General features: G+C 31.8%; 1 long non-coding RNA gene across 1 annotated transcript; it reads left to right on the top strand.

Annotated features, from left to right (window-relative positions):
* The first annotated feature begins 1789 nt into the window (after nt 1–1789).
* Nucleotides 1790–6691, top strand: LOC143081854 (uncharacterized). The gene is made up of 3 exons (XR_012980121.1): nt 1790–1959; nt 3679–3861; nt 6418–6691. It is a non-coding gene; the product is annotated as an uncharacterized LOC143081854 (long non-coding RNA).
* Nucleotides 6692–9098: the final 2407 nt, after the last annotated feature.

Here is a 9098-nt window from a genome sequence, read left to right as displayed (position 1 = left end):
AGGCCCTTAAATGGCAATGTAAAAAATTCAAACGTGAAAACTATGTACCAAAAATGAACGACAGACAAAATATGTAACTCATCAACAAACGACAACCACCGAATTACAGGCTCCTGACTTAAGACAGGTACATAAATACAGAATGTGGCGGGATTAAACATGTTATCCGTATCTCAACCCTCCCCTAATCTGGGACAGTGGTGTAACAGAACATCATAAGAACGAACTATACAAATCAGTTGAAAAAGGCTTAACTCATCAGATGGATAAACATACAAATACTTCAAACACAAGCCTAGTTTGGCTCCAATATTTAAGGCAAGGCTACAAAAAAAAACATAAAGATGATCATTTCCGAAATCTACTTGACATGGTTCATATTTTATGTTAATGAATTTGTTTGACAGCTAAGCCAGTACAACATTGCCATCTGACATGCAATTTCTATATGTATAGGTAATAAAAAGTAACACAATGCTACCATCGATCCCTCTGCTTGTCCGTCGGGGCGTCCGTTTGTAACATCCCTGTTGACACACTTGAATCTGCATATAAGAAGGGATTCTAGACATGGCAAATTTATCACACTGCGATGGGTTTTTTTCACTTGCTAGAATAAACTTTCCAGGTAAAGGTTTACAAACACCTTTTCTTGATAGATTATTAAAATGGCACACACGACACAGATCATTCATTTTAAAAAAGAAAAGCTGAGTTATCAATAAGACAAGAATACTCATGTTTGGAGTTCAAACAAATATTTACAACTTAATCATGTTAATGGCAATCGAATAGAATAACTCCCAAAACTATCTGATATTCAAATAATCCGGGTATTTTTTATATGCTTACATTAGAAAATCATTACAACCTTTGATCAACGTTATCCTTTTTAGAATAAATATGTTCAAAATCTCATTTTTCCGTACATCCTTTTTGAACGCGGCATGCCATATTCACAAATTAGTTGAAAATAAAATCTTTTTCTACGAAAATAGGAAAAATGGTTAACTGTATTTCATTCAAAATATACATGTATTCTCTGTAAACAAAGTTTGCTTTTTCGTAAGTTCAGGTATCATGTATACATAAGACTAATGTAAACTGTGGCTCGTGGATTACGCTATTTTTAAGAGATTTGAACAAAACGGAGAAAGGGAGACAAACACAATTTTACAACAACCAAGTTTAGGTGTATTACGTACGTCAAAATATACGATTTTTGTTTAGTTTACAAGTTTAATGGTCAACGGGAGATAAGTATAACCCTTTTTTTTTACATGTTAAGGTATGTTACGTTTAAGTAAGTCAAAACCTAAAATTCTCTATGACGACATTATGGTGTCTCCACTTTTGACTGTGAAAGTACCAGTAGGACAACCGGAAGCGCCTGAGTAAGGATTTCGGCGCTCAGTGATACGGTTCACTAGACGACGTTGTCAACACGTAATGGCGGCCATTATTTGACGTCGGATTTTGCATTCCTCGTTGAAAGTTGCATTTATGACATTCATGGATGCTTTAAATGTGTGCCACACAACATAAAAGATAAAGCTTTATTCCAGATATTGCAGGTAATTATTTTCAAAGAAGTCGTATCCCAAGAAATGATTTAAACGGCAAAAATAAAGTGTAAAATAATATGAAACATGAATATTGAAATCCAAGTTTTCATCATTTCCTTTTCATGTAATGAATGATGAATTTACTATTTATCACTTTTACTATTTTATTACATTCGGATTTCGGTCTGGGGTATCCGCACTTGTCTCCGGAAATATTATACCCACTGTCAACATCCGTTTCAAACTGGACAGACAAAATTAAAAAAGTGTTCTTCACGATCTCCCTGGAAATAATTTACGCTATCACTTTGTGAACAATGTAAACATGAAACTGCAAATACGGACCAAAACGAATCAAATTTGAAAGCGTGGATGATCATGTTTCATGCCGACTGTAAGTTCTCTAAAAAAAGGGGGTGGGGTGGGTGGGTACTCCATGAATTTTGCTGCACGTCAAAGACGTCCATGTACTTAATCATTAGAATGTAAGACATATTCACTTTAACTGTTGGCTACTTTACATCTGGTCTTATATAAATAAATTCCCATTTTATCTGGGAACAATTAATTTTATCTTCATTATAAACTAACTATCTAACTAATTTTATTCAGGATAAAATCCAGTACAAAACAGCAAAAGGATCATCGCTGAAACACATGAACACATATAAAAACATATATACAAAACAAAACAACAATAAAACATAACAGCCAACACTTTTGACACTTATAACAACATGAACAAGCAAGAGACAAAACTCATTCAGTGGCAGATCCAGAAATTTTCATAAGTGGGGGCCCACTGACTGACCTAAGAAGGGGCCCACTCCAGTCACACTTCAATGATTCCCTATATAAGCAACCAAATTTTTTCCCAAAAAGGGGGGGCCCGGGCCCCCTGGGCCCCCCTCTAAATCCGCCTCTGTCATTATATGTTTATGTGTTAAGAATCAGAATGTATTGTGTATTGTTGTCATTATTGCCCGTCAGGGGCCCTTAAATGGAAAATAAAGAACTTTGAACTTTTATATGTCCCTGATTTCATTTATATTTGTTATATAATACATGTACACTCAAGTTTAATATTTTATCTATAAAAATTAAATCTTTTATGAACACAAATTGATACAATACAAAGGGAAAGGGATTAAAGACACTTGTTTCTGACAATGGGTGTTCACTATCCATACTCTTCTTTCCCATATATAAAAAATAAACCAGATACATGATGTATCCCCATTGTAATTAACCAATCACCCGTCACCCATTTGAAAGCTTACACAGTGACATACTTTTACATGTCAGACCAGAAACTAACAAATTTCAGTGGCAAAACCAGAACTTTTCATAAAAGGGGGAGTGGGGGGGGGGGGGCTCCAGTCATGCTTCAGTCCCTATATAATCAACCAAATTTTTTCAAACAAGGTCTCAATAGTCATGACAGTGGTGGTTCCAGGATTTAAATTGAGAAAAACTGGGTTGTGAGTGCCCCCAAAATGTATATAATTTTAGCTTGTATTGTACATGTTATGATATTTATGTACACTATAATATAATTGAATATAAAAATGTTAACCAAAGGATTGTTAACACATAAATCTACTCCATGTTATGATATTAAACATTGTTATCTATTAACATGTTTAACACCGCCACATTATTTATGTATATGCCTGTCCCAAGTCAGGAGCCTGTAATTCAGTGGTTGTCGTTTGTTTATGTGTTACATATTTGTTCTTCTTTCATTTTTTTACATAAATAAGGCCGTTAGTTTTCTCGTCATTTTGGTCTTTTGTGGATAGTTGTCTCATTGGCAATCATACCACATCTTCTTTTTTATATTATACATAAACAATAATTTTTCAAGACTTGGAAATATTTTCTTTGCCCATTAATATTATTGCCTTTAACTTTTATGTATTGAGCAAAATGCTTGAGGCATAATTATTTATAATACTTAGTAAAAACATGTTTTTTCTTGGTAATTCATATGGCAAATTTGTATTAATGTGTTGATAATAACAATGCAAAGTTTAATTTTGCTTTGAATAATTTAGTATATAATTTATTTAGTAATTGTATGTACATTTGCTTTATTATATTATATTTACAGGAAGGAGAAAGATGTTCACTTTGAATCAAAAATTCAATACATAGGACTTTTATATATCAACAAAAAACACTTGTACATACAACAAGAAAACAGTTATCAAATGGAATGTCAACCACCAGTGTCCAGTAATGTTGAAAGCAAAATGATTTTGATAGAAAACAATAGGACTAGAATATATTAAGGGTACGTAATCCAAAAGTGTCTGTTTAGGGTAAAAACAGTCAGTTATTTACAGTGTGCTATGATTTCAATCCCACAAATATGAAACAAAAACATAATATACATGGTATGCAGACTGTTTTCATAAGGGAATAAACTGAAAATATCTACATTTAACAGTCAGACATAATTATATACTAAATTATTCTTTTTTATATATAAAAGTTGCCAATGGAATAAATTGAGGATGGAAATTATGATTAATGAGATATAATAGGTAAAAGAATCATACACAGACTTTAAGGCCGAATGGTATTCTTTTAATAGTTTAAAGATTTTATTCTGTTATCTATGCTGTATAAATGTCAAGATAGTTACATTTGGATTTAAAACCTAATTTCAAGAATGAAGGGTACCATAATTTAAATTTAATTTATGATGAAAAAAACAATATAAGGGAATTAACTCTTACATGATGTGCATCATATCCATGCAAATGAAGCGTTTTAATAAATCTGACCATTTTTATACGACGGGTCGTATATATTGGTATCACGTTGGCATTGTCGTCGTCCGAAATACTTTTAGTTTCGCACTTTAACTTTAGTAAAGTGAATAGAAATCTATGAAATTTTAACACAAGGTTTATGACCACAAAAGGAAGGTTGGGATTGATTTTGGAAGTTTTGGTCCCAACATTTTAGGAATTAGGAACCAAAAAGGGCCAAAATAGCATTTTCTTGGTTTTCGCACTATAAATTTAGTTTAAGTAAATATAAATCTATGAAATTTTGACACAAGGTTTATGACCACAAAAGAAAGGTTGGGATTGATTTTGACAGTTTTGGTTTCAACAGTTTAGGAATTAGGGGCCAAAAAAGGGCCCAAATAAGCATTATTCTTGGTTTTCGCAAAATAACTTTAGTATAAGTCAATAGAAATCTATGAAATTTTAACACAAGGTTTATGACCATAAAAGGAAGGTTAGGATTGATTTTGGAAGTTGAGGTCCGAACAGTTTAGGAATTAGGGGTCAAAAAGGGGCCCAAGTAAGCATTTTTCTAGGTTTTCGCACCATCACTTTAGTATAAGTCAATAGAAAATAGAAATCTATGAAATTTAAACACAAGGTTTTTGACCATAAAAGGAAGGTTGGGATTGATTTTGGGAGTTGAGGTCCGAACAGTTTAGGAATTAGGGGCCAAAAAGGGGCCCAAATAAGCATTTTTCTTGGTTTTTGCACAATAACTTTAGTATAAGTAAATAGAAATCAATGAAATTTAAACACAAGGTTTATGACCACAAAAGGAAGGTTAAGATTGATTACGAAAGTTTTTGTCCAAACAGTTTAGGAATAAGGGGCCCAAAGGGTCCAAAATTAAACTTTGTTCGATTTGAACAAAAATTGAATCCTTGGCCAAGTTGGGGTTCTCTGATATGCTGAATCTAAAAAAATACTTAGATTTTTGATTATGGGCCCAGTTTTCAAGTTGGTCCAAATCGGGGTCCAAAATTAAACTTTGTTTGATTTCATCAAAAATTGAATAATTGGGGTTCTTCGATATGCCAAATCTAACTGTGCATGTAGATTCTTAATTTTTGGTCCCGTTTTCAAATTGGTCTACATTAAAGTCCAAAGGGTCCAAAATTAAACTAAGTTTGATTTTAACAAAAATTGAATTCTTGGGCTTCTTTGATATGCTGAATCTAGACATGTACTTAGTTTTTTGAGTATTGGTCAAGTTGGTCCAAATCAGGATCCAAAATTATTATATTCAGTATTGTGCAATAGCAAGAAATTTTCAATTGCACAGTATTGCGCAATAGCAAGAAATACATGTATCTAATTGCACAATATTGTGCAATAGCAAGAAATTTTCAATTGGAGTTATCTTTCTTTGTCCAGAATAGTAGTTGAATCAACATAAATCATTGTTTTATACAATATACAATGTATATTCACTTTTACTACCAACTGAAAAATTAAAACAATCTTTACCATTTAGTGATTACAAGCACTTTCTTTACGTTTTAATATTTTATGATGTATTTAAATAACTACATTTAGTTATTGTTGCAATATCCATTAGAAATTTGAATTGAGATCAGTTTTGGAAAAAGGGAAAGGGGGATGTGAAAAACAAATGGGGGGGGGGACGGTGGTCAATTTTTTTCATTTAAGATTTCATAAATAAAAAGAAAATTTCTTCAAACATTTTTTTGAGAGGATTAATATTCAACAGCATAGTGAATTGTTCAAAGGCAAAAAAAAAATTTTAAGTTCATTAGACCACATTCATGCTGTGTCAATTATTTAATCACAATCCAAATTTAAAGCTGAATCCAGTTGAATATTGTGTCAATACTTGCCCCAACCGTTCAGGGTTCAACCTCTGCAGTGGTATAAAGCTGCGCCCTGCGGAGCATCTGTTTTTTTTTTAGATAAGAGAATGGGCAGACTGTATTGAGGTCTCATAGTTGACAATAACAATGAAATACAATATATTATAATTATCATTCTTCATTACTTTTTGATTGAATTAATAAACTTAATTTAATAACAAAATATTTCATTTTCAGTAGACAACACATCCTGTCAGAGGAATAATTTTACTGGAGGATAAAAATTTTGATACCTGGAATCAGCAATTTATATGAAATTTGTTATGAGAGATATATTCATGTACAGAATGGTATCCGAGGTGGTTCAAGTGATTATAAGCAGACATTTTTGTTGAACTAATGCAGGATTTAATAAATAAAAGTTTAACAGACTATGGGCTCCAAAGTTTAGTAACAAGAGGATTTTTTAAATATGTGAGACTCAACAACATTAAAAAGTGCAGAAGTGAAATGTCACCATATTTATTAATAAAAATCAGATTATTGACTCAGTTGTTTAATTTCATGAATATTTTGTTTTTAGCAATTTCACTGTTAAATAATTAATAAGATTCCATGTTTATTTTATACTTCTGACAACCGAATATTATATCTTCCCTCTGGCCTCAAGTGTTTCCCTTTTATTGAGTAAAGAATTTTTGTTTTGTTTATTCCTATCAATTAGGGGGGTGGAGACCAGTATTCAACACTGCATAACTAAATGTATATCCCATCACCAGATATGAAGCAGCCAATCATACAAAATAGGCCCCCCGTCACTAAAAGGAGAAAAGAGATGCACAACATACAAAATATTCCATAAGGCTAGCTACATTGTATCATTTGAAATTATATTTCATTTAATTTTTTTACATGTGGAATTGTTTTTGTAAGTATTTATTTATTCAATTCAAGGTAATAAATACATGCAGTTACCTTTCAGTAATATGAAAATAAGAAAGTTGGGGTATGATCAATGCCAATAAGACAACTCTCCACCAGATATCAAATGTCTAAAAAGATTAACTTGAACAAAAAGCAGTTAGGCAGCAACCATTTGATTTTTTGGGGGGGCTATGGTTTTTTTTTCTGGACAAATTTTTTTTCCGCCTGCGACGAAAAACAATCAAGTCGAAAACAATTTTTTTTCTTTCAATTTTAGCATTACATATAGTGGCAGCTGAGGGTGAAACAAACAATTTTTTTTTCTCAGAAACAAAAACAAATTATTTTTTTCTCTAAAAACTGGAAACAAACTTTCCAAAAAAAACCATTCTCCATTTCTACTCGATAGAAGTGCCTAATTTTTTCAAAACACATACATTTTGTACCAAAGATTAGCATATGAAAGTTTTAAAAAAATTGAGTCGGAGAATTTTTAGAAACACCTCATAATTTTACCATATCAATAGACGTAATGGAAAAATGGCCAAAAATGGCGCCTTCTTCAATTTCGAAAAAAATCTATAAGTTTACAATTCAGTGACACAAACTGCTATATTTAAAGTGGTTTTATACCTAATGATTCACCTCTTCATGATATTTGAATAAATATTTTCTTTAAAAACAGAAACTCTTCCAATTTTCAAATCTACCGACCATGCAAGGAAAAACCGATAAAAGATTGAGACCCCTACTTTAAAATGGGAACAAATTTTTGCCCTGGCTTGGACACCTCTGTTCTTTACGAATTTCTATGCCAAAAACTCGCGAGAATAGGTTGTAAAAATTTTTAGCAAATCGAAGGATAGGTATTTTTTTGTTCCCATTTTTGATATAGCCATTTAATCCTATCGTGCAGAAAATCAAAATCCGAAATTCTATGTTCAGATGTAAAAAAATAAGATTTCCTTATGTTTCAATGATCAAAAATGAAAATAATATGTAAACTCATATATTTTTCTCATGTAGATATGCTTAAAATCGACAGTATTTATCGTCCGCACTTTGCCACAAACGAATTAAAAAAAAAATACAAAAGCGCGCCATTTTTCAGTTGACGTCGGCCGACGCAAAATAGTCCAATTTTCGGCGTAGGACTACTGAGCGCCGCCGAATCACATTTTGGCCGAAAAGGCACATCCGGTTGTCCTACTGTACTTGTATTCTTTTTTATAGTTTCAGCATTCATGGTACAGTAAGTTAGTGTTGTAGTTAAAATATTTATAGAAATTATTAATAAGAAACCTTGCATCTTCATTTTGAAACGTATCCGAAGTGTTGACAATGAATGCTTAAAAACTTTTAAATATGCAGCAAAAGTCAAAAGATCCAATCAAATTGATTTAATATTTATTGGAATTTTGAATAATTCATAAGTCATAATTACACGTTTTTGGAAAGTTGTGTCATTGACTTGTTCGAGTTTATCAAAATGAAATGGACACGCCATATCTTTAAAATATATTATTTCCGAATAGTCATATATAAAATGATTACTGAAAATACACGTTAGTTGTTCATCAATACATTTGATTTATAACACAAATTATATAGAATTACAGGCTAAAATATGTTCTACCGTGGAGAGGAACATTAAATATATTTGACATATCGTGTTGCCAAAAACGTTAGTTAAAATCGGGAGTTTTATTATTACCTCGATGACAAAAAAAAAAAAAACCGTACTGGATCTAAATTTAAAAACATGAAAACAGGGGGAAGTCAATAAAATATCACAAAATATAACTTTATTCTTTAACAAGCAATGGAGTGAACGATAAACAACTGCCATACATATTGGAAGAAGCGGTATAAGTGCCAGTGAGACAACTCTTCCTACAATACATGTATGGCTTCCATACATGTAATATCAGAAGAAAACAGGGGATTAAACATGTACCATGTGTATTGTCAGAACAAAAAAAAAAGAAATTACA

This window comes from Mytilus galloprovincialis, chromosome 7 (genome assembly GCF_965363235.1).
Source record: "Mytilus galloprovincialis chromosome 7, xbMytGall1.hap1.1, whole genome shotgun sequence".
Classification (NCBI taxonomy): domain Eukaryota; kingdom Metazoa; phylum Mollusca; class Bivalvia; order Mytilida; family Mytilidae; genus Mytilus; species Mytilus galloprovincialis.
This window is presented reverse-complemented; position numbering and strand designations above follow the sequence as displayed.